Raw genomic sequence first — 27,408 nt, forward strand, 5'->3', positions numbered from 1 at the left:
TTATCTGGCGGTGTAAAGTTTCTGCTGATTACCCAATGAATGATAATTGGATCGATCGTGCAGGCACCTAAATCGACTTTGCTGGCAGCAGATCTTTCCCGTCTAAACAGCCTCTGATGCCGACAACAACAAGCGATGGCATTTGTGATCGCTCTTCCCCTAAGGCTTCTTGCACACGACCGTATGGCTTTCTCTGTATTTTGCGGTCCGCACAAAACGGATCCGCAAAAAATATGGATGACGTCCGTGTGCATTCCGTTTTTTGCGGAACGGAACAGCTGGCCCCAGATAGAACAGTACTATCCTTGTCCATTATGCGGACAATAATAGGACATGTTGTATCTTTGAACAAAATGGAAATACGGAAACGGAAGGCATACGGAGTACCTTCCTTTTTTTGCAGATCCATTGAAATGAATGGTTCCATATACAGTCCGTATACGGAACGCAAAAAAATTAACGTAAACAGAGAAAAAAAAAGGTTTGTGTGCGAGAGGCCTTACTGTGGAGGAAATCGCCCCATGTAAATACACCTGCCTCCTCCACTGATAAGCAGACGATTATCGGGAAGGAACACTTGCTTCCTGACAATGACCTGCCGAACTGGCCAGTGTAAGGGGACCTTAAGAAACAGCTGATTAGAATTTCTAACAATTTAAAGGGATTGTCCACTTTGGATACTTTTTTTGGTAAAAAGTCTCACCTGGCAATACTTTGATCACAGGGTGCCCTGTTGTTAAAATCCCCAGTAATTAGCTGTAATCTTTAGGGAATCTGTCATCAGTTATTAGATTTTTCTGGAGATTTGGCCTTCAACTTTGGCATTTCTGGAGCCCCAAGCAAAGTTATGTCAGGGGGCCCCTATCACACAACTTACACCCCCCTTCCCCCCACATAGCGTCTTTAAGTTCCACGCCCTCAGACCACTAAACCTGACTGTTAGCTGAGCAGTGCAGCCTGGGCACTTCTGTTATTGCTCTACAGCTTGGAAGGGCCCACCTGGACCCCTCTGCGGGCTTTTTGAGCCAGCACGGCCTCCCACGATCTCAGGGGCCCCAAGCATTTCCTTTGTTTGGGTGGAGATAGAGTCCACAGGATCCTCAACAGAGACAAAGAATGACATTCTATGTTGTGCTCTTCACTCTAATTGATGGAGGTCTCGAACAAGAGAGTCTCATGTGGGATATTTGAAAATTAGTTTTCTAAACCAGACAATATCCTTTGAGCAATGCCCTGTCTTTACTGATGATTACGTTTAAAGAAATGTTATCGGATTAAAAAATCTGTGCTTCTTCCTTCCAAAACAGCACCACACTTGTCCACAGGTTGTGTGAGGTATTGCAGCTTAGCCCAATGCATTCCATTGGAGCTGAGCTGCAACACCAGGCACAACCCTATAGCCAGTTATGGTGCTGGAAGAGCAGCCATGTTTTTCTAATCCTGTACAACCCCTTTAAGTGCGTTTTTTTTCAGTCCTCTAGAGCAGAACATTTCCCACTCGGTATAACATATTTCCTGTTATATTGAGGTCATCTCTGATCGAGCTTGCACACATTTTATCAGTCTCTTTTCTCTGATGCTTGATTTCAGAACATAAACAATATAGAGTCGACAGACTTCGGTGACTTGTTTTCGGCGCCTCGCTGGCCCCTCACTGGTATTGACTGTAAACTGGTTTTACTGTGTAGTAAATATGAACATGAAGAGAAGTTCATGAGAGAAAAGCAGACTCCTTTCTTCATTATATTGTTCTATTGATTGGTACAATAATCCAAAGGAGTATAACAATGTGGGTGGTTGTTATGCCAGAAAAATGCCCTTAAGGGGGTTGTTCCAGAACAGCAAACACTTATCCCCTATCCACAGGTTAGGGCTGGATAAGGGTTAAGTGTCTGACTGGCGGGGGTCCAAATGTTGCTGCCCCACTGATGACAAGAACAGAGTCCTTGTGTTCCCCCATTTGAATAAAGATGGCAGTCGAGCATGCCTGCTGCTGATCCATTTAACTCTATGGGACTGCTGGAGATGGCCAAGTGGTTCTAAAGAGTTGAATGGAGTGGTAGTGGACATGTGTGACCACTGGGTCCATTGCATACTGGATAAGTCATGCACCTCTGTGTGCCTCCCATGTTTTTTAAATTGAGGTATGTTTAGTTATATTACAAAGGATTTCTTATCTACCCAGAATACCCAGTCAAGTGCCGGTACCCACTGCCCCTAGGGGGGCCGCAGGGCCAAACCACCAATTGGGCGAGGTGAGGTGATGGCCTTTGGTGGCGTGGCCCTGGAGGCAAGTGGGGGCAGCGGCAGCAGGACCGCGGGAAATGAACGCTTGTGTAAGCGCTTATCTCTCTACATTCATCTGTATCGCTGTCCTCAGGACACAGGCATCTACTGGGGGCACTATATAGAGGCATTTTGTACTGGCACATTATCGAGGGCACTATGGGGAAGGGGGAAGAGAAACACCATGGGGGCATTTTCTGATGGCACTATATGGGGTATTTTATACTGGCACACATTATGGGGGCACTATGGGAACATTAGCTAAACTGGGGACACTAAGAAAGAGTATTTTTTGTACTGGCACACATAACGGGGTCATTTTTGTACTAGTTCACATTATTAGGGGTCAATTTTTGCACTGGCACACATTAGGTGATTTTTCTACTGTCACATTATAAAGGAGATTTATTACTACTGGGAGGCATTATGGTAAGCTTTATTATTGAATAAAAAGTGATGCAAAAATGGTAAAAACTATGGCTCAACCAATTTTGTTTTTATATATATATATATATAATAAATGCAGTTTTATTGCCGCATGTATCGTGCAAAATGGCACAAAGGGGCCCACTGAGACTTTATCGCCCAAGGGCCCACATGAACCTAGAGCCGGCCTGTCTAGAAGCATTGCCTCATGAAGACACCATGGAGCATGCACACAGAGTTACTACAAGTCCTTAATACGACCTCATAAGAACTAAAATTTAAGTCCATCGGGCATGGGCGGGGTTTGCTCATAGATTTATTTAATGGCATAAGTGAAAGTCTGATTACATGGACCCTCCTTGATCCAAAGAATGAAGGGGCTGCATTGCTGGTTTATTGCTTCCCCTTCAATGGTTTTCAATGGAGGCCTAAATCTAATAAAAACATGGGTGGTTCACTAAACCACAATGTCCCTTTAAGAGGGCTCATCGGTTGTTCAGTATATCTATTTTGTAGGTGCAAAAATTACTTTGATCTCCCAGGCCAGTTGCCCTCTATCTTGTTAGGTAATGCTTTGCCTGTGTGAAGTTATGTGCAGCTGAAAGACAACCTGAGACTCCCCTATCCTATACGCTTTATACCACACACAGGGACTATATGTGTATTGAAACATGTAACACTTATCTATGGTGATGCCATTATTCTGCCACTGATGGTGAGATAAGTCTCTGATGAGTGTGGTTGCTACAAGCAATGGAAGATAGTGAACTCGCTATAATCATTCCCCTAGCAACACCAGTACTGTAGATGCAATGGTTATGGATTTTGTTAATTTATTGAATGTACCTTAGGAAATTATTATAGTGGTCATAGGAAAATCCTTTCTCAGGGCTCTGTGATGCATGTCTGACAAACAGGAAAAGACTGAAGGAAACTGGATGTGAGCTCACAAAAGAGAGAGGAAGGAATTATAAGATGAAAAAATTTGCCCCTAAACAGCCCAGTAGCTAAGTATAAAAAAAAAGGGGTCAGAATATGGAGATGTAAAGAACCTTATCAAAGTTAAAATTTATTTAGACATTAAAAACCTACACATATGGGGTATCGTTGTAATCACGCTGACCCAGAGAATGAAGGGCATGGGTAACTTTTGCCTTAAACTAAACGCCATGGGAACAATACCCATAAAAGGGCGGAGGAGTTGCGTTTTTTTTTCTAATTCCATCCCATTTGGAATGGAACCTGTCCCGCAAATAAGAAGCCCTCATACGGCTATGTGACTGGAAATATAAAAAAGTTATGGCTCAAGTAAAATACGGAATAAAAATGAAAACCCAAAAACGAAAAAACCTTTGGTAGCCCAAGGGTTAAGGTGCAGCTTTTTAAAATGTCAGAATGGGTAAGAAAATCTCTGAAGTGTGACCAAAGCATTATTAATACTTGCCCATGAACGTAACTCTACAATATCTTAACACTTTCTTTAACAAATAATTGAGCACCTGATGAAGAACATCTGCTGATCTTTTGAATACATAGTCCAAGTGTGTACTTCTCGACCCTTTCTTTTCAAATTTAAGTTGTAATGGATTTTCCACTGTGGACAATCCCTTTTTGGTTCAAACCAGAAAACTGATCATATGGTGTCTCGTTGCAGGCACCCCCAACAATTATCTGTAATCTGTGGGGGAACCTGACAACAAATGTTCAGTTTCTCTGCAGTGCCACCGCAGGGAAAATGAAGCATTACACAGTGACCACTGAAATTTATAGGCTATTGGTGTAATATCCAGACCTGTTGAGTCCTCCAAAAAGAGAGCGTGAGGGGTTGGAGGCTGCTCTCTTCTCCACCACACTAGTACTCTCTAAAGATATTCCAATGGTAATAAATAATTAAGAAATTGCTCTATATGGAGTTCATTAATTTAAGTTGACAATTGCAGAGTCATGTTTGTAGGACAAAGAAAACATGCATCATGCTGTTATCATATGTGCAGTAATATTAGTTTTCTTCAGTAAATGTAAATAATTGCACTAAAAATTTCTACCATTAGATGGGGCTAAAGAGCATTTTAATACATGTTTAAAAGGGGTTGTCCTGTACTAAAAAACTGATTGAATTACACTTTACTACACCATTGTCTCATTGAAGTGAATGGCATGGAGCAGGCATCAATTTGGCAGTGCCATAGAACCCCTACAAAGTGTTTTACAAACTGAGAAAACTTGTGTCATGTACCACTTGAGTTAGGGAAACAGCATAGCTTGCTGTGTTACATTGTTTCCGTAGGTTCCATGGAATGCAATGGAAGTTACTGAAATATCTAGCGCTGGGGCACCTCTCCGTTTCCCTGCCAGTCACAACTGTGTCTCATCTCGTCTTAGTAATGATGAGATGAGACGACCACTTTGAGACAGATTATCTCCACAGAACTGCTGTACGCACCTCCACTGGAATGCTCAATAAATATATATTTTTTGCTCTTTTCAAGCTTTCTCTACACATTTGCTTCTCTCTGGTTGATTCAGTCCCAGGGCTGTGCACTCCTAACTGTCTCAGGCTAGTCTGCCTCTCTGCACCGAGTTCTAACCACTTCCTATTGGAAGGGTACCAAAGGCCTACTTAAAGGGTTTCTACCACCAGAAATACTGTTATGTAGCTGACTGACATTAGCGATGCACCCATGTCAGCACTACATAACAGTATGTTTCTAACAGTATTTCCTGCAGCCGTTTTTGTCAAAAACGTACTTTTATAGATATGCTAATGAGCCTCTAGGTGCTATGTGGGCCTCATTAGCACCTAGATGGCTCCGTTCACTAACCAGTTCAGCCGCCCATCGCATCCCTCCAGCCCGCCCCGCTCCTGTTGATTGACTTGAAACTTCTCAGTATCGAGTACCAATTCCCGTGCCTGCGCCGTGTGCTTCTGTATTCTCCCGGCGCCGGCTTCCTCACTGCGCCTGCGCCAACTACTTTACAATGAGGAAGTCGGCACCAGGAGCGTGGCATTCACTCACTGTGCCTGCGCCGAATACAGAAGCGCATGGTGCAGGCGCGGGAGTTGGTACGAGATACTGAGAAGTTTCAAGTCAATCAACAGGAGCGGGGCGGGGTGGAGGGACGCGATGGGCGGCTGAACTGGTTAGTGAACGGAGCCCTCTAGGTGCATAGCAACTAGACTAATTAGCATATCTATAAAAGTATGTTTTTAACAAAAACGGCTGCAGGAAATACTGTTAGAAACATACTGTTATGTAGTGCTGACATTAGCGAATCGCTAATGTCAGTCAGCTACATAACAGTATTTCTGGTGGTAGAAACTAGGGATGAGCGAACTCGAACTGTATAGTTCGGGTTCGTACCGAATTTTGGGGTGTCCGTGACACGGACCCGAACCCGGACATTTTCGTAAAAGTCCGGGTTCGGGTTCGGTGTTCGTCGCTTTCTTCGCGCTTTTGTGACACTTTCTTGGCGCTTTTTGAAAGGCTGCAAAGCAGCCAATCAACAAGCGTCATACTACTTGCCCCAAGAGGCCATCACAGCCATGCCTACTATTGGCATGGCTGTGATTGGCCAGAGCACCATGTGACCCAGCCTCTATTTAAGCTGGAGTCACATAGCGCCGCCCGTCACTCTGCTCTGATTAGCGTAGGGAGAGGTTGCGGCTGCGACAGTAGGGCGAGATTAGGCAGATTAACTCCTCCAAAGGACTTGATTAACTGATCGATCTGCAGCTGTGGATCATTGAGCTGCTGATCCTCAATTGCTCACTGTTTTTAGGCTGCCCAGACCGTTTGTCAGTCACATTTTTCTGGGGTGATCGGCGGCCATTTTGTGTCTTGTGGTGCGCCAGCACAAGCTGCGACCAAGTGCATTTAACCCTCAATGGTGTGGTTGTTTTTTGGCTAAAGCCTACATCAGGGTGAAGCTGTCACACCAAGTGCATTTAACCAGCAATAGTCTGTTCATTTTTTGGCCATATACAAAATCAGGGGCAAGCTGCGCCTGTCACCAAGTGCATTTAACCCTCAATGGTGTGGTTGTTTTTTGGCTAAAGCCTACATCAGGGTGAAGCTGTCACACCAAGTGCATTTAACCAGCAATAGTCTGTTCATTTTTTGGCCATATACTAAATCAGGGGCAAGCTGCGCCTGTCACCAAGTGCATTTAACCCTCAATGGTGTGGTTGTTTTTTGGCTAAAGCCTACATCAGGGTGAAGCTGTCACACCAAGTGCATTTAACCAGCAATAGTCTGTTTATTTTTTGGCCATATCCCAGTCTAATTCTGTCACTAAATCCATACCGGTCACCCAGCGCCTAAATACTAGGCCTCAAATTTATATCCCGCTAAATCTCTCGTTACCGCTGTCCTGTTGTGGCTGGGAAAGTTATTTAGTGTCCGTCAAAGCACATTTTTTGTTCTGGGTTGAAATACAATTCCCAATTTAGCAATTTCATAATTTAGTCGTTTCTGCTATATCAGAGCTATTTGAAATCTATCCCTAAAAGGGTAGATCATATTGAAGGTGCACATAGGGTCATTCAGAATAACTTCACACACACGCTTCTGTGCATTTCCAAGTCTAATTCTGTCACTAAATCCATACCGGTCACCCAGCGCCTAAATACTAGGCCTCAAATTTATATCCCGCTGAATTTGAATACAATACATTGGGCCAAATAATATATTTGTTGTTGTGGTGAACCATAACAATGAGAAAAACATCTAGTAAGGGACGCGGACGTGGACATGGTCGTGGTGGTGTTAGTGGACCCTCTGGTGCTGGGAGAGGACGTGGCCGTTCTGCCACATCCACACGTCCTAGTGTACCAACTACCTCAGGTCCCAGTAGCCGCCAGAATTTACAGCGATATATGGTGGGGCCCAATGCCGTTCTAAGGATGGTAAGGCCTGAGCAGGTACAGGCATTAGTCAATTGGGTGGCCGACAGTGGATCCAGCACGTTCACATTATCTCCCACCCAGTCTTCTGCAGAAAGCGCACAGATGGCGCCTGAAAACCAACCCCATCAGTCTGTCACATCACCCCCATGCATACCAGGGAAACTGTCTCAGCCTCAAGTTATGCAGCAGTCTCTTATGCTGTTTGAAGACTCCGCTGGCAGGGTTTCCCAAGGGCATCCACCTAGCCCTTCCCCAGCGGTGAAAGACATAGAATGCACTGACGCACAACCACTTATGTTTCCTGATGATGAGGACATGGGAATACCACCTCTCTGCTGATTCTCTCTGATTCTCTGCTATGACATGCAGACTAATTCTCTGCTGACATGAAGACAGATTCTCTGTTACGGGACCTCTCTCCTCTGCCTGTGTGTGTGCTGGGCCTAAATATATGCCAATGGACTGTTGCAGTGGTGGCTGACGTGAAGCCTCATTCTCTGCTATGACATGCAGACTAATTCTCTGCTGACATGAAGCCAGATTGTCTGTTACGGGACCTCTCTCCTCTGCCTGTGTGTGTGCTGGGCCTAAATATATGCCAATGGACTGTTGCAGTGGTGGCTGACGTGAAGCCTCATTCTCTGCTATGACATGCAGACTAATTCTCTGCTGACATGAAGACAGATTCTCTGTTACGGGACCTCTCTCCTCTGCCTGTGTGTGTGCTGGGCCTAAATATATGCCAATGGACTGTTGCAGTGGTGGCTGACGTGAAGCCTCATTCTCTGCTATGACATGCAGACTGATTCTCTGCTGTCATGAAGCCAGATTGTCTGTTACGGGACCTCTCTGCTCTGCCTGTGTGCTGGGCCTAAATATATGCCAATGGACTGTTGCAGTGGTAGCTGACGTGAAGCCTCATTCTCTGCTATGACATGCAGACTAATTCTCTGCTGACATGAAGCCAGATTGTCTGTTACGGGACCTCTCTCCTCTGCCTGTGTGTGTGCTGGGCCTAAATATATGCCAATGGACTGTTGCAGTGGTGGCTGACGTGAAGCCTCATTCTCTGCTATGACATGCAGACTAATTCTCTGCTGACATGAAGACAGATTCTCTGTTACGGGACCTCCCTCCTCTGCCTGGGTGCTGGGCCTAAATATATGCCAATGGACTGTTGCAGTGGTGGCTGACGTGAAGCCTCATTCTCTGCTATGACATGCAGACTAATTCTCTGCTGACATGAAGACAGATTCTCTGTTACGGGACCTCCCTCCTCTGCCTGGGTGCTGGGCCTAAATATATGCCAATGGACTGTTGCAGTGGTGGCTGACGTGAAGCCTCATTCTCTGCTATGACATGCAGACTAATTCTCTGCTGACATGAAGACAGATTCTCTGTTACGGGACCTCTCTCCTCTGCCTGTGTGTGTGCTGGGCCTAAATATATGCCAATGGACTGTTGCAGTGGTGGCTGACGTGAAGCCTCATTCTCTGCTATGACATGCAGACTAATTCTCTGCTGACATGAAGCCAGATTGTCTGTTACGGGACCTCTCTCCTCTGCCTGTGTGTGTGCTGGGCCTAAATATATGCCAATGGACTGTTGCAGTGGTGGCTGAAGTGAAGCCTCATTCTCTGCTATGACATGCAGACTAATTCTCTGCTGACATGAAGACAGATTCTCTGTTACGGGAACTCCCTCCTCTGCCTGGGTGCTGGGCCTAAATATATGCCAATGGACTGTTGCAGTGGTGGCTGACGTGAAGCCTCATTCTCTGCTATGACATGCAGACTAATTCTCTGCTGACATGAAGACAGATTCTCTGTTACGGGACCTCCCTCCTCTGCCTGGGTGCTGGGCCTAAATATATGCCAATGGACTGTTGCAGTGGTGGCTGACGTGAAGCCTCATTCTCTGCTATGACATGCAGACTAATTCTCTGCTGACATGAAGACAGATTCTCTGTTACGGGACCTCTCTCCTCTGCCTGTGTGTGTGCTGGGCCTAAATATATGCCAATGGACTGTTGCAGTGGTGGCTGACGTGAAGCCTCATTCTCTGCTATGACATGCAGACTAATTCTCTGCTGACATGAAGCCAGATTGTCTGTTACGGGACCTCTCTCCTCTGCCTGTGTGTGTGCTGGGCCTAAATATATGCCAATGGACTGTTGCAGTGGTGGCTGACGTGAAGCCTCATTCTCTGCTATGACATGCAGACTAATTCTCTGCTGACATGAAGACAGATTCTCTGTTACGGGACCTCCCTCCTCTGCCTGGGTGCTGGGCCTAAATATATGCCAATGGACTGTTGCAGTGGTGGGTGACGTGAAGCCTCATTCTCTGCTATGACATGCAGACTGATTCTCTGCTGACATGAAGCCAGATTGTCTGTTACGGGACCTCCCTCCTCTGCCTGGGTGCTGGGCCTAAATATATGCCAATGGACTGTTGCAGTGGTGGCTGACGTGAAGCCTCATTCTCTGCTATGACATGCAGACTGATTCTCTGCTGACATGAAGCCAGATTGTCTGTTACGGGACCTCTCTCCTCTGCCTGTGTGCTAGGCCTAAATATATGCCAATGGACTGTTGCAGTGGTGGCTGACGTGAAGCCTCATTCTCTGCTATGACATGCAGACTGATTCTCTGCTGACATGAAGCCAGATCGTCTGTTACGGGACCTCTCTGCTCTGCCTGTGTGCTAGGCCTAAATATATGCCAATGGACTGTTGCAGTGGTGGGTGACGTGAAGCCTCATTCTCTGCTATGACATGCAGACTGATTCTCTGCTGTCATGAAGCCAGATTGTCTGTTACGGGACCTCTCTGCTCTGCCTGTGTGCTAGGCCTAAATATATGCCAATGGACTGTTGCAGTGGTGGGTGACGTGAAGCCTCATTCTCTGCTATGACATGCAGACTGATTCTCTGCTGACATGAAGCCAGATTGTCTGTTACGGGACCTCTCTCCTCTGCCTGTGTGCTAGGCCTAAATATATGCCAATGGACTGTTGCAGTGGTGGCTGACGTGAAGCCTCATTCTCTGCTATGACATGCAGACTAATTCTCTGCTGACATGAAGCCAGATTGTCTGTTACGGGACCTCTCTCCTCTGCCTGGGTGCTGGGCCTAAATTTATGACAATGGACTGTTGCAGTGGTGGCTGACGTGAAGCCTGATTCTCTGCTATGACATGCAGACTGATTCTCTGCTGACATGAAGCCAGATCCTCTGTTACGGGACCTCTCTCCTCTGCCTGTGTGTGTGCTGGGCCTAAATATATGCCAATGGACTGTTGCAGTGGTGGCTGACGTGAAGCCTCATTCTCTGCTATGACATGCAGACTGATTCTCTGCTGACATGAAGCCAGATTCTCTGTTACGGGACCTCTCTCCTCTGCCTGTGTGTGTGCTGGGCCTAAATATATGCCAATGGACTGTTGCAGTGGTGGCTGACGTGAAGCCTCATTCTCTGCTATGACATGCAGACTAATTCTCTGCTGACATGAAGACAGATTCTCTGTTACGGGACCTCCCTCCTCTGCCTGGGTGCTGGGCCTAAATATATGCCAATGGACTGTTGCAGTGGTGGCTGACGTGAAGCCTCATTCTCTGCTATGACATGCAGACTAATTCTCTGCTGACATGAAGACAGATTCTCTGTTACGGGACCTCTCTCCTCTGCCTGGGTGCCGGGGCCTAAATATCTGAGAATGGACTGTTCCAGTGGTGGGTGACGGGAAGCCAGATTCTCTGCTATGGAACCTCTCTCCAATTGATTTTGGTTAATTTTTATTTATTTAATTTTTATTTTAATTCATTTCCCTATCCACATTTGTTTGCAGGGGATTTACCTACATGTTGCTGCCTTTTGCAGCCCTCTAGCTCTTTCCTGGGCTGTTTTACAGCCTTTTTAGTGCCGAAAAGTTCGGGTCCCCATTGACTTCAATGGGGTTCGGGTTCGGGACGAAGTTCGGATCGGGTTCGGATCCCGAACCCGAACATTTCCGGGATGTTCGGCCGAACTTCTCGAACCCGAACATCCAGGTGTTCGCTCAACTCTAGTAGAAACCCATTAACAACTCCTTGGGCAAGTTACATAAATGAAATGCATAACAATACATGTACATTAGTGCATTGTTAACCCTGTTTTAGCAATGGAGCACTGTCCTAGCATGGGGACACTGCAGATGCGCCAGAACTGATATTACAAGTAGTTTTGGGCACGAATATTTGTATCGCGAATATTAATCGCGAATATCGGCACTAAAATAATTCGTGAATATTTAGAATATAGTGATATACAGTCAAGTCCATAAATATTGGGACATCGACACAATTGTAATATGTCGTCAGACCTGCTAAAATGTGACGTTTCACATATTGCGCCAAAATATTTGCATCATTAGTGCCAATTAGCACAGTCTCAAATATAGTGGAGCACTCTATCTGCATATAATGCTATAGTAATGTTCTGACGTGCCAACAATTTTCTCCAGTCTCAGTAAACTTCTAGCAGCTTGGAAAATGTAGCAAAAGTGACCCACGCCTGTATTGCTCACGCATTACGCGAATATTACATTGCTGATTTTCGCAATCAAGAAAATAATATATGATGAATATTCCATGAAATATTAGCGAAATATCGTGAATTCGAATATTGCCCCTGCCGCTCATCACTAATTACAAGGGGGTGCAAGTAGTTCACAAAACAGACATTATAGGTTTTCTCTAAAGTTGTATCCAGGATTTCTTTATTGATCACTATCCTTAGGACAGGTCATCAATATGAGATCGGTGGCGGCACCCAGCACCCCCACTGATCAGCTGTTTGAGGTCAGCCTCCTAGCAGCTGACCAAACACAATGCCGTACATTGTATAGTGCCTGTGCTTCATATTGCAGCTCAGCCCAATTCACTTCAATGGGGCTGAGCTGCTGATGTACAGTAACATCACTGGCCTAGGAAGAGAAGAGGCCTAAGCACTCATTTTGTACCTGGCTCCTTCATACTGCTAACTGACGGGGGTCCCCGGAGTGTTAGTATAATACTGTATGTAGAGTAGTCACATAGTTAGGAAGGGTTAGATTGAGGCTGTACTTTTGCACACATCTAGTTTCTGCTGTAACTGTGGTTTGCAACTTCCTCCCCAGGTTTAATCTTTCCAAATAAATGTCTGGCTGAACTAGACGACTGGACAGTCGCCCTCGGCGCAGCTGTTCCTCCGCTATTATTAGTCTTATGAATTTACAAAGCGGACTTGCATCCTTTCAGCTAATTCTGTCATATATCATATCGAAACCATTTTGGTGGAAAATGACGAGCTACAGGGCTTTGAGTCATTTTCTTTTTCAGGTGGAGTTCTGCTGGGTCCAGTCTATATTGACATCAGGGTTGGTGAGAAAAATTTGAATTCTACAGGCCTTCGTGAGAAATGAGAAACATGAAGCTTAGTCACTGTTTCCTGCTAAATACAAATTGCAAAACTGCCCGTAATAGGTAGGACATGTTACCAGCTACATTTTAAAGGAAACTTCCACCATAAAGCAGCTGGTCAGTTAGGAGCTGAAAGATAATATGCACCCACTGTTACAGTTTGGGTTGGTCGATTTGGAATATTATATATTGCTAGGATATGCCATCAGTGTCAGATAGGTGCTGGTCCCACCTCTGGGACCTGGTCCTATCTAGAGAATAGAACCTCTGAAGTGAAAAAGAGCACATCATGTATGCGAGGTACGCTCTCCATTCATCACCATGGGAAAATATGTAATCAATGACTGGACCTTTATAAAATATCACTTATATCTCTTATATTATAAATATGAGTTTCTGTCTGTCTAGATGTCTGTCTGGACGTTCTTTATGCGCGACCAAACGACTGGACCGTTCTTCACCAAATTTGGCACACAGGTACATCATGTGTCCGGGAAGGTTTTAGACTGGGTCTCAGCTCTTTAGGACGTATCGTTCCTGAGATATTTAAAATAAATTGCCTGCATTAGCCAATACAATCCCCCAACTTCCATGCACATGGTCACATGTCTCTTATCAGCCAATAGAAGCTCACAGGCTCTTAGTCTCCACACACACACAGTTTTATTCCAGGTTTCCATAACAACCCAGCCATTTTTCCTCACTGCTATAAGTCACCTTAAGCTGACAGTATCACACAATAGACTTAGATACATAGCAGACAGTATCACACATGATAGTATTAGATACACAGCTCAACAGACAGTATCACACATGATAGGATTAGATGCACAGCTCAACAGACAGTATCACGCATGATAGGATTAGATACACAGCTCAGCAGGCAGTATCACACAGGGTAGGATATTAGATACACAGTTCAGCAGACAGTATCATACAGGATAGGATTAGATACACAGCTCAGCAGACAGTGTCACACAGGATAGGATTAGATACACAGCTCAGCAGACAGTATCACACAGGATAGGGTTAGATACATAGCTCAGCAGACAGTATCACACAGGATAGGATTAGATACACAGCTCAGCAGGCAGTGGGGTGGGGTGCTGTAGAGGTCACTGTTATGGGGAAAACTGTCTATCTTTTAACGACACACAGAAACTTTAGATGAAATATACCCTTGTGCGAAGCCTGGTCCTTCTGCTAGTTATTTATAAAGGGCCGGTCATTGATTCATTGATTACATATATTAAGTTTATAGGTGGTATAGCGGACCGAGCCGTACGTCGGTGAGCACTCTACCATACTTGATATTTTATCGAGTTGTGTAAATAGTTAAGCAAGCACGCTTGGCTATTTTCGGAAGTCCCATAGAGGTGACTGGAGAGCGCACCACGCAACCGTAACCACTGTTTTATTGACCACTATGGGACTGCTGGAAATGGCTGAGCCAACGCTTGGCTATTTTCAGAACTCCTATAGCGTTGAACAGAGAGTGGTCGTTTCTCCCTGTTCACCACGGGAATACCGTTCTGGAACGGGTCCCAGAGGTGGGACCTACTCCTGTCTGACACTGATGGCATATTCTAGCAATATGTCATTAATGTCCCAAGTGGGAATACCCCTTGAATTGTCTTAACAGGGGAATTATGAAGGCATCACTAGGCAGAGTTGCCTTTCAGGAATCTGTCAAAGCTGTGCAACAATCTCCGCTGCCCTTAAAAAAAACTCTTTAAAAAACCCGGAATCAAATTATCAGCATGACATAACAGGACTACTCATATAAATTATACTATTGGGAGTGGGATTTTTTTAATGAGAAGTGCTCTTTGGTGCCCCCTGTTGTTGTCCTGAGAAACTTGCATACTAGGTGCTAGAAGTGCATGGCCTGCTATGATTTGTTTCTTAGATTTATTACATTTAATCATTTGCCTGTTGTTTTGCATCCTCTTGAGAGTTGCCGTTGTGTTTCATGGATTATTTATTGTCTCTGGGACGCTGCAGCAAAGATCCAGGTTCATGATGCGTGAATGCGAATGATTGATTCTAGACCAGGACAAGATATAAGATTATTACATTTATTGATCATAAATGGGAGGCAGAAAGTGAAGGCTATGTTTAACTAACGATTAGTAATCACCTTGTATTTATTTTTCTTGTCCGACCTCTGACAGGATTGGTTGGGGCGCCATTGATTTATAGGATGATAAAAGATTGCTTATTATTCATCGCTTGGCTTATTACTATAATTTATATGCTAGGAGAAGGCCTGTGAACAGAACACAGTGCTGAACCGGGCTACCTTGTGTCCACCAGATGAAAAAGAACATGGGCAGGGGTACAGCTATTGAGGATGCCCAAAATCCCCATCTGTCACATAGACACCATTCTTATAAATGGCACATGGTGCGCGGCAGCCCTGTTACTAATTTTTCATTGGAGCCCTTGAGTCTCATGTTATACCGCTGACCCACCTTACAGATAATCAGAATTTGTTTACCGTATGGTATGTCAATTTTCATTGTAAACCTTACACCAAGTAAATCCGCCATTACAGAGGAGCTGTCACCTCTCCTGACATGCTTGACTCCTTGAATCCCCCATGTAATAACAATTCTGGATCATCTAGTGGTATGACTCTATGTTGTGCCGTTCCTGTATTATTCCGGTTAGAAGTTATGAATGAATTACCAGCAGTTCGCATTGAAGGTCCAGATGGATGTTACCAATTGGGAGGGTGTCCCTGTACAGTCTGGCACTGTCATCACTGATTGGATAGTGTCAGACTGTGCAGGGACACCCGCCCAACTGGTAACACCCATCTGAACCTTCACTGCAAACTGCTAGCATTTCATTGATAACTTTTAGCAGACATAATAAAGGAATGGCACATCATAGAGTCATAAGTATAGATGCTCCAGAACTCTTATTACATGGGGGATTCAGGGAGTTACTAAAACAGACATGTCAGGAGAAGTGAAAGGTCCACCTGAGCCGTGCAGGGGTGTCAGACCCCACAATAATCAGATATTGGAAGCCTATGCTGAGAATGGGCCATCAATATAGGAGGACAGGAAAATATCTTTAAAGGGGTTTTCTGGAATGATTTAACTGATGAGGTGCAGGTCAGTCATGCTGAAGTGAATGGGGCTGAGCTGTGATACCAGGCACAGCCGCTATACAATGTAGTAGTGCCGCTGCCTTCTCAAACAGCTGATCAGCGGGGGTCCTGGGTGTCGGACCCCCACTGATCAGACACTGATGACCTATCTCATGGAGAACTCCTTTACTATAGTATAAGTTCATATGCAGCAGACTCCCCCTAGTGGCAGCTGCCAGCTGGCTGGAGATTTGACTGGTCTGGGAGGATAACTCCTATGAGAGACTGACACATGATTTGGGAGAGTAGAGGTAGACAAGAATCTTGTAAACCCTGTTATGATTTGCCCAAAATGAGCTTCACATGCTGTATCTTTTGAACCTGATGGCCCTGGTTTGTCTGAACCCCATGCATGAGCTTAACATATTCTTTTTTTCTTGTACTTTCTCTTTACATGCAACAATAATAGTGTAATGCCCAGTAGATACATACATTTGTGTAGTACTGACACTGTCCAGATGGTGGAGCTGTTGGCATTAATTTATTAGATTGATAATTTACAGTCCGTAATCATTTTGGGTGTTTTTACAGGTTATGTATTTGTTATCATTAAAAAGGTTGCAATTTTTTTTTTTTTTAAGGACGAGAGGTAGGTAAAATAATCATTTCAAAAATAAACTCACCATCCAGAACCCTCTCTGATCCAGTGCTGCCGCTCTGTCCTCTCCGCCAGGCTGCAACTGTCATGTAATGTTTTGGCTGCAGCAGTGATGATCCATATACTGCTGCAGCCAATCTCTGGTTTCAGTGGTCTTGTGCCATACTTTGTTCAAGCCTGTGATTATTTGCATCACCACTGCAGCGAAAAATTACATCATGGCTGCAGCTCTGCAGAGAGGATGGTGAGGCAGTGCAGGATTTCAGAGACCTCTGGTAGGTGCATGCAATTGAAGAAAAAAAAAAGAAAAAGAATATATATATATACTGTATAGTATTTTTTAAATTCATTTTTTAAAATTCATTTCATTTTCCTCTCTGGTAGCACTGCCTGCTGTTTATTCTTCTTCATTTAGTGGTAGACTCATATGGTCAGCAGCTTCCCCGCTCCCTTCCCCATCCCTCAGTGTAGGTGTAGTGATCTCACAGTGAGGCCTCTTTCACACTACCGTTTTTTTTTTTCAGTTTTGCGGTCCGTTTTTTGCGTTCCGTATACGGAACCATTCATTTCAATGGTTCCGCAAACGGAATGTGTTCCGTATGCATTCCGTTTCCGTATTTCCGTTTTTCCGTTCCGTTGAAAGATAGAACATGTCCTATTATTGCCCGCAAATCACGGTCCGTGGCTCCATTCAAGTCAATGGGTCCGCAAAAAAAATGGAACACATACGGAAATGCATCCGTATGTCTTCCGTATCCGTGCCGTTTTTTGCGGAACCATCTATTGAAAATGTTATGCCCAGCCCAATTTTTTCAATGTAATTACTGTATACTGTATATGCCATACGGAAAAACGGAACGGAACAACGGAACGGAAACGGAACCACAACGGAAGCAAAAAAACGGAACAACGGATCTGTGAAAAACGGACCGCAAAACACTGAAATGGACATACTGTAGTGTGAAAGAGGCCTGAATCAGGTGAAGTAGTCCAGACACCTTTAATTCCTTCCTCACTACTTCTAAGGCCTCTTTCACACTTGCGTTGTCCGGATCCGGCGTGTACTCCACTTCCCGAAATTACACGCTGGATCCGGAAAAACGCAAGTGTACTGAAAGCATTTGAAGACGGATCCGTCTTCAAAATGCTTTCAGTGTTACTATGGCAGCCAGGACGCTATTAAAGTCCTGGTTGCCATAGTAGGAGCGGGGAGCGAAGGAGCGGTATACTTACCATCCGTGCGGCTCCCGGGGCGCTCCAGAGTGACGTCAGAGCGCCCCAGGCGCATGGATGACGTGCCATGCGATCACGTCATCCATGCGCCTGGGGCGCCCTGACGTCACTCTGGAGCGCCCCAGGAGCCGCACGGATGGTAAGTATACTGCTCCCCGCTACACTTTACCATGGCTGCCGGGACTTTAGCGTCCTGGCAGCCATGGTAACCACTGTAAAAAAGCTAAACGTCGTATCCGGCAATGCGCCGAAACGACGTTTAGCTTAAGGCCGGATCCGGATCAATGCCTTTCAATGGGCATTCATTCCGGATCCGGCCTTGCTGCAAGTCTTCAGTTTTTTGGGCCGGAGCAAAAAGCGTAGCATGCTGCGGTATTTTCTCCGGCCAAAAAACGTTCCGTTCCGGAACTGAAGACATCCTGATGCATCCTGAACGGATTTCACTCCATTCAGAATGCATTAGGATAAAACTGATCAGGATTCTTCCGGCATAGAGCCCCGACGACGGAACTCTATGCTGGAAGACAATAACGCAGGTGTGAAAGAGCCCTAAGTTCATAGAATGATATAGCTACATCTCTCTCTAGACAGTGGAGAAGGAAATTGTGGGGGCATTACATACCGCATATATCTTTGGGCCTATATTTCAGGGACTATTTTACATGCAGAGCAGGAAAGGGATGACAAGAGCTAACTGCAGATGCGGAAGCTTGATGAGCTGTTGCTCAACCTCAGAAAAGGAAGAAAGTCATCCAGATAAGGAAGAAAAACAAACGAACCAGCACCTCCATAATAAGTAAATTTGAGAATGCAGGTGCATGCTACCTTGGCTGAAACACAATGGGATTAGTAGAACTACAGGTAACAGCACACTGCTAGTCAATTGCACAAAGATATACGTAAATATTGAATAAAAGTAGCGGCTTGGTGACCATACTTACTGCAAAAGCAGCTAGAAGCTCTTTGCGCATACAATTGATCAAAAATATGTCGAGCCCATCTACCAGACGTCAAGGTGGCTTCTAATCAGATGGGGCCTACTCTAACATGCCTCTCCTGGGCTTACAGCCTACAATCTGGGCAAAGTAGCACCCAGCTATATCCTATACATGCCTCTCTCAGGCTGTCAGCCTGCAATATGGGCAAGGTAAGATACAGCTGTACAATCTATCTAATTAAAAGCACATGGTAAATGGGCAGGAGGTGCACGATTCAAACTCACCACCAGGGGGCGCCACCCCCCCCAATGGCATCTGATTAGAAGCGACCTTGTCGCCTTTGCAGTAAGTGTGGCCACCAAGCCACTATTTTTATTCAGTATTCACATATATCTTTGTGCAATTGATTAGTAGTGTGCTGTTACCTGTAGTTTTAGTCATCCAGATAAGTCAGCAAAAAAATGGTTTTAACCCCTTAAGGACACAGGGCGTACAGGTACGCCCTTGTGCCCTGGTACTTAAGGACACAGGGCGTACATGTACGCCCTGTGCATTTTCGATCACTGCCGTGCGGCTGGCAGTGATCGGAACCCGGCGCCTGCTCAAATCATTGAGCAGGCACCTAGGCTAAATGCGCGGGGGGGTCCCGTGACCCCCCCATGTCGGCGATCGCGGCAAACCGCAGGTCAATTCAGACCTGCGGTTTGCTGCGATTTCTGCAGTTTCTGATCCCCGCGGTCCCTGACCGCGGGGATCAGAAACTTTAGGATTAAAAATTGTTTCCTGTATCCCTCCCCCCTGCACCCCTGAGTTGTTCGAGCACGGTGGGAGGTGCAGGGGGAGGGTTGCGGGCGGTGCGGGCGGTGCGGGAGGCGGGCGGTGCGGTAGGCGGGATCGCGATCCCCCGCCCGCCTCCCATTGCGTAATCGTTGGCGTCTAGTGGGTATACCAGGGTGCCAGCACATTGCTGGCACCCTGGTATAAACGGCTGACATCGGTGATGCGATGTCAGCCGTTTAACCCTTTCCATACAGCGGTCCGTACGGACCGCTGTATGGAAACGGTTAACAGTAAGAGGGAGCTCCCTCCCTCTCCGATCGGGGGGCTGCTGTGCCTTTGCAGTCCCCCGAATGGAGAGGGAGAGAGCTTCCAGGCAGCCCCCCCAAGCCCCGTCCTTACCCTTCCCCGTCTGCGCAGTTCTGGCCACTACTGAGCAGACGGGGAAGGTTCCCATGGCAACAGGACGCCTTCTCAGGCGTCCTGCTGTCCATGGTGCTGAACAGATCTGTGCTGAAAGCATAGATCTGTTCAGTGTAAGTAAAATACAGTGCAGTACTATATATATTGTACTGTACTGTATTATGCAGACATCAGACCCACTGGATCTTCAAGAACCAAGTGGGTCTGGGTCAAAAAAAAAGTGAAAAAAGTGAAAAATAAAGTAAAAATCAAAAAACACATTTATCACTGATTAAAAATGAAAAAAATAAAATTCCCTACACATGTTTGGTATCGCCGCGTCCGTAACGACCTGATCTATAAAACGGTAATGTTACTTTACCCGAACGGTGAACGCCATAAAAATAAAAAATTAAAAACTATGATGAAATTGGAATTTTGCCCACCTTACTTCCCAAAAAAGGTAATAAAAGTGATCAAAAAAGTCGCATCTACGCCAAAATTGTAACAATCAAACCGTTATCTCATCCCGCAAAAATCATACCCTACCCATGATAATCGCCCAAAAACTGAAAAAGTTATGGCTCTTAGACTATGGAAACACTAAAACATGATTTCTTTTGTTTCAAAAATGAAATCATTGTATAAAACTTACATAAATAAAAAAAAAGTATACATATTAGGTATCGCCGCGTCCGTATTGACCGGCTCTATAAAAATATCACATGACCTAACCCCTCAGATGACCACCGTAAAAAAATAAAAATAAAAACGGTGTAAAAAAAGCCATTTTTTGTCATCTTCCGTCACAAAAAGTGTAATAGCAAGCAATCAAAAAGTCATGTGCACCCCAAAATAGTGCCAATCAAACCGTCATCTCATCCCACAAAAAATGAGACCCTGCATAAGATAATCGCCCAAAAATTTAAAAAACTATGGCTCTTAGACTATGGAGACACTAAAACATTTTTTTTGTTTTAAAAATGAAATAATTGTGTAAAACGTACATAAAAAAAAAAAATTGGATACATATTGGGTATCACCGCGTCCGTGACAACCTGCTCTATAAAATTACCACATGATCTAACCTGTCAGATGAATGGTGTAAATAACAAAAAAAAAAACGGTGCCAAAAAAGCAATTTCTTGTTACCTTGCCGCACAAAAAGTGTAATATAGAGCAACCAAAAATCACATGTACCCTAAACTTGTACCAACAAAACTGCCACCTTATCCCGTAGTTTCTAAAATGGGGTCACTTTTTTGGAGTTTCTACTCTGGGGGTGCATCAGGGGGCTTCAAATGGGACATGGTGTCAAAAAAAACAGTCCAGCAAAATCTGCCTTCCAAAAACCGTATGGCATTCCTTTCCTTCTGCGCCCTGCCGTGTGACCGTACAGCGGTTTACGACCACATATGGGGTGTTTCTGTAAACTACAGAATTAGGGCCATGAATAATGAGTTTTGTTTGGCTGTTAACCCTTGCTTTGTAACTGGAAAAAAAAATATTAAAATGGAAAATCTGCCAAAAAAGTGAAATTTTGAAATTGTATCTCTATTTTCCATTAAATCTTGTGCAACACCTAAAGGGTTAACAAAGTTTGTAAAATCAGTTTTGTATACCTTGAGGGGTGTAGTTTCTTAGATGGGGTCACTTTTTTGGAGTTTCTACTCTAGGGGTGCATCAGGGGGCTTCAAATGGGACATGGTGTCAAAAAAACCAGTCCAGCAAAATCTGCCTTCCAAAAACCGTATGGCATTCCTTTCCTTCTGCGCCCTGCCGTGTGACCGTACAGCGGTTTACGACCACATATGGGGTGTTTCTGTAAACTACAGAATTAGGGCCATGAATAATGAGTTTTGTTTGGCTGTTAACCCTTGCTTTGTAACTGGAAAAAAAATATTAAAATGGAAAATCTGCCAAAAAAGTGAAATTTTGAAATTGTATCTCTATTTTCCATTAAATCTTGTGCAACACCTAAAGGGTTAACAAAGTTTGTAAAATCAGTTTTGTATACCTTGAGGGGTGTAGTTTCTTAGATGGGGTCACTTTTTTGGAGTTTCTACTCTAGGGGTGCATCAGGGGGGCTTCAAATGGGACATGGTGTCAAAAAAACTGTCCAGCAAAACATGCCTTCCAAAAACCAAACGGCGCACCTTTCACTCTACGCCCCGCTGTGTGGCCGTACAGTAGTTTACGGCCACATATGGCGTGTTTCTGTAAACGGCAGAGTCAGGGCAATAAAGATACAGTCTTGTTTGGCTGTTAACCCTTGCTTTGTTAGTGGAAAAAATGGGTTAAAATGGAAATCTAGGCAAAAAAATGAAATTCTCAAATTTCATCCCCATTTGCCAATAACTCTTGTGCAACACCTAAAGGGTTAACAAAGTTTGTAAAATCAGTTTTGAATACCTTGAGGGGTGTGGTTTCTTAGATGGGGTCACTTTTATGGAGTTTCTACTCTAGGGGTGCATCAGGGGGCTTCAAATGGGACATGGTGTCAAAAAACCAGTCCAGCAAAACCTGCCTTCCAAAAACCAAACGGCGCACCTTTCACTCTACGCCCCGCTGTGTGGCCGTACAGTAGTTTACGGCCACATATGGCGTGTTTCTGTAAACGGCAGAGTCAGGGCAATAAAGATACAGTCTTGTTTGGCTGTTAACCCTTGCTTTGTTAGTGGAAAAAATTGGTTAAAATGGAAAATTAGGCAATAAAATGAAATTCTCAAATTTCATCCCCATTTGCCAATAACTCTTGTGCAACACCTAAAGGGTTAACGACGTATGTAAAATCAGTTTTGAATACCTTGAGGGGTGTAGTTTATAGAATGGGGTCATTTTTGGGTGGTTTCTATTATGTAAGCCTCGCAAAGTGACTTCAGAGCTGTAGTGGTCCCTAAAAATTGGGTTTTTGTAAATTTCTGAAAAATTTCAAGATTTGCTTCTAAACTTCTAAGCCTTGTAACATCCCCAAAAAATAAAATATCATTCCCAAAATGCTGCAAACATGAAGTAGACATATGGGGAATGTAAAGTCATCACAATTTTTAAGGGTATTACTATGTATTACAGAAGTAGAGAAACTGAAACTTTGAAATTTGCTAATTTTTCCCAATTTTTGGTAAATTTGACATTTTTTTATGCAAAAAAAAATATTTTTTTTAACTTTATTTCACCAGTGTCATGAAGTACAATATGTGACGAAAAAACAATCTCAGAATGGCCTGGATAAGTCAAAGCGTTTTAAAGTTATCATCACTTAAAGTGACACTGGTCAGATTTTCAAAAAATGGCCTGGTCCTAAGGTGTAAAAAGGCTGTGTCCCTAAGGGGTTAAATGGGTGTGATAACCCTTTAATGTTTTTTTAAATTATTTTAGCTGCCTCCCTGCAGTTTGTATATTGCAACTTAGACAATTCTTTAAAAACGTATAACTTCTAAACTTTGTTTAAATTTGTTTCATATGTCAGAACAAGTTGTTTACAATTTTTCTTGGATATTGTTGATAAAAAGTGTAATCAATCAAATATTGGAGATGCAAAATATATACTATATTAGATCAATGGGGGTCTAATTCTTAGCACCGCTGATCAGCAATAGGGAAGAGCTGCTGTGCTCATGCGAGATCTGCAACCTCTTCATTTTTTGGTTGTAACTGCAAAGTGCTTTACTTTTCTTAGTTGTTGTGCTTGTTATTCCAGCTTTGTTCCATTCAAACAGCTGACTGGTGGGGATGCCAATAGTTAGACATCCCCGATCTAATATATATGGCCTATCAAAAGGACTGGCCATCAATAAAGTCTTGGATAACCTCTTTAAGTATTTGTCATAAAAGACCTGTTACGGTATTTGCCTTTTATAAATTACCTCCTTAAAGAGGTTTTCTGGGAGCAGAATAGGTCATCAATATCTGGTCAGTAGAGTTCCAACTCCCAGCATCCCCACCAATCAGCTGCTTGAAAAGGTCATGGTACTCTTGTGAGCGCTGCAGCCTCCTAACAGGGCCCCTTTTAGTGATTATGGTGGTACCCAGTGTAGGAATGCCAGAGTGGTGTAGGGTGGCCTAAAATGTCCCTCAATGGTGTTTCACGTGTCACAGTGCTCGTACCTGGATATGCTGGAATCCCATGTGTGGTCAAGCGAAGCAAATCAAGGGGTAGTTGATGGAAGGGATGAAGAAAGAAATGCAGTCCAGACTTTGTATAACGTTGAACAGCAGCTTTACTTGAATACACTTTCTTACAAACGATTTACAAGCTTTGTCTTGGTTACCAGCAGGCTTTGGCATAAATTCTGGCAGGCAAAAACACTCAGCTATGCTACATCTGTTACTCTCTGGCTCTGCTGTGCTACCAGGATTAAATAGGAATCTGTAACTTTACTTTCTCCTGTTCTTAACTTTCTGTAGTCTGGCCTGTAGCTTTGCCTTTGTCCAGGGAACTTTCTTCCTGGCTTTTGAGGCTCCAAGCTTTGGCCTCCCTGTCCAGCAGAGCTGAAGGTGCTCTGGCTGCCTTGGACACAGCCTTCCCCTAGCAGGGGGTAAGCTAGACTTTCCTCTAGAAGGGGGTAAGCTAAACTAATTTCTCTCTAACTAAACTCCACCCCCTCTTAGAGAGAGCTAGAATGGAAAGAAGGGTATATTACGCTTAAACAGTTACAAAACAAGGAGATAGGAATACACCTTTTGCAGGCCCTGGAAATAATTACAGGGGCTGACACAGGTTAACCATAGGAGATAGTAGAGGGGTGCAGAAGGTGGTAATGCAACTCTGGGATGTTACACTCCCTCAACATACCAGTAATGTCAGTTAGAGCAGCAGCCACTCGTTGACCTCAGTACTTTGAGCAGCATGACATCCAGCCATCATCAGAATTGGGACTTCTTAGGAGCTCTCTTTATATATATTAATTAGCATTTTTTGTGCTTATTTCTCTACAGATCAGATGTAATTTGTGGATCCTGGTTGCCTTGACACCTTCAAATCTAGTAACCTAAGTGACTTGGTTTACCATCCTGGTGATATCAGAAGGTGGGTTCTCTACAAGTCTGATGTTACAGACACAATCCCTCTATACAGTTGTGACTACTGTCTTGGGTGGGACGACAATGGACAGTTTATTGTTCAGACTTCACCTTCTTCTATATCTAGTCCCCAGAATTCTGCAAGTTCCATGTGCCAACATCATGTAGAGGAAGAGACAGGGAAGCAATACCATCTGTGCCTACATCATTTAGAGTATTAATAGAGATACAGAGGTCGTGCTATCTGTACCTACATCACTTATAAGGAGTTATATGGAGGCAGTACTATCTGTGCCTAAATTATTTATGGGTAGATACAGTGATACTGATACAGGGAAGCAATACCGTCGGTGTCTACATCATACACAGGGAAGCAATGATGTCTCAGCCTACTTCATTTATAGTTAGATACAGAGAGATAGCTCATATGTGACTCTGTAAATTACCAGGAGTAACATGGAGGCAGTAATATCTGTGTCTACATAATTTACAGTGAAAGACAAGGAAGCAGTACTATGTATGCCTTCATTATTTATAGAGACACAAGGAACAGTACTACCTACTGCTACATCATTTACAGTGAAAGACAAGGAACGAGTACTATGTATGCTTTCATTATTTATAGAGAGACACAAGGAACAGTACTACCTACTGCTACATAATTTACTGTGGAAAAACAAGGAACGAGTACTATGTATACCTTTATTATTTATAGGCAGTGTGGGGATTTGCTCTGGTAGACAGGCTAGAGGACGCAGTATAGAGGCAACCACAAAGTCTTTAACTTAAACAGTTATTATTCACACAGAAGGAAAAATAAAAATGACCAATCACAGTCGTAGTGTTTGTTCACCCCATGCAATGTCCATAAAACAAAATCGTCACCTGATTAGCTGTTTTCCACCCGCAGTCCACAGCAGGCTTTAGGGGCCTGTTTCCCGACATGCGGCTCTTAGCCCTTTAGCACGCCACAACTTCACAGGTCCCAAAACACAGAGATTTTCCAGCTTCTCTGTCAGATGGAGGATAAACCACACCTAGCTGAGACTGCTGGCTGGGTATTTTATACAGGCCAAAAAAAAACGGCCTGGAGCATGGGGAGCAGCCACCCACCCAGCACTTTGGCTACTCCCAGTAAGAGGCGGCCCGGATCGGCTTTACAGCCATACTAACAAAAAACAGTGTCAGTCAGCACTAGCTGCCGCTGACACTTAAAACTACCGTCTCTTACCTCACCGAGGCCAGGAATCTCGATGACACATACCTTCCATCAATGATGGCCCCTTGCGCCTTCCTACAGGAGAGACAAGGAACAGTACTAGCTACTACTATATCATTTACAGTGACAAGGACAAGACAAAAAGGCAGTACTATCTGTGACTATGTAACTTATTGAGGGAGGCTGTACTATCTGCACTATGTCATTTACAGTGAAAAAGAAGTATGTAATACTGTCTGTTCCTGTGTACATCATTTATAGCTGGAGACAGGGAGGCAGTACCATCTGTGCCTATATTATTTATAGTGGGACGCAGTACTATCTGCACTATATCATTTACAGTGAAAGACAAGGAGGCAGAACTATCTGTGCCTACAAGATTTATAGGGGGAGAGGGGAAGGCAGTACTATCTGAACTATATTATTTACCATTAGAAGAGAAGGATGCAGTACTGTCTGTTACTGCATCATTTATAGGTGGAGGCAGGGAGGCAGTCCTATCTGTGCCTATGTCATTTATAGTTGGAGGCAGTACTAGCTGCACTATATCATTTACATTGAAAGACAATGAGACAGTACTATCTGTGCCTGCAAAATTTATCGGGGGAGGCAGTATAAACAGGCACTGTAGGCTAACTTCTGTCTCATATTGGGTGCTAATGGAGTCCATAGGCAGAGGTAACACTCTTGTATCTACTAGTCTCTCCTTATACTCTCTCAGCACACTGAGTCGCTTGTATTCTTCTCTTGAAGCCTTCCCTTGGTCTGCGCACAACTCAGAGGGGTAGCTGCTTGTCAGCTTACTTGGCTTCTGGGTTCAGCAGGTCCAGCCCTAGCTTTGGTTAGCTTTGTCTGACTCTGCAGTATGGCTTAGATGTTTGATTTTTTGGGTCTGCTTCTGGAGGTAGCCTTACTTGGCTGTGGACTAAACTGATGTTGCCCTTGCTGCACTGCTCTGTGTCTCAACTGCTGCACTTGACTCACTCCTCTCACCTCCTCCAACT

General features: G+C 44.3%; 1 protein-coding gene across 4 annotated transcripts in view; it reads left to right on the top strand.

Annotated features, from left to right (window-relative positions):
• The window catches only part of LOC122928341 (proline-rich protein 5-like), a 291,839-nt gene that overhangs the window by 34,455 nt on the left and 229,976 nt on the right, over positions 1-27,408 (top strand). For 2 of the 4 annotated variants that reach the window (XM_044281095.1, XM_044281094.1), the window contains one exon: positions 25,102-25,192. The exons of the other annotated variants lie outside the window; for them this stretch is intronic. The gene's annotated coding sequence lies outside the window, so the exon portion shown is untranslated. The remainder of the gene's footprint in view (positions 1-25,101; positions 25,193-27,408) is intronic. 4 annotated transcript variants of the gene reach the window in all.

The sequence above is a fragment of the Bufo gargarizans genome, chromosome 2, assembly GCF_014858855.1.
Source record: "Bufo gargarizans isolate SCDJY-AF-19 chromosome 2, ASM1485885v1, whole genome shotgun sequence".
In the NCBI taxonomy this organism is placed as follows: domain Eukaryota; kingdom Metazoa; phylum Chordata; class Amphibia; order Anura; family Bufonidae; genus Bufo; species Bufo gargarizans.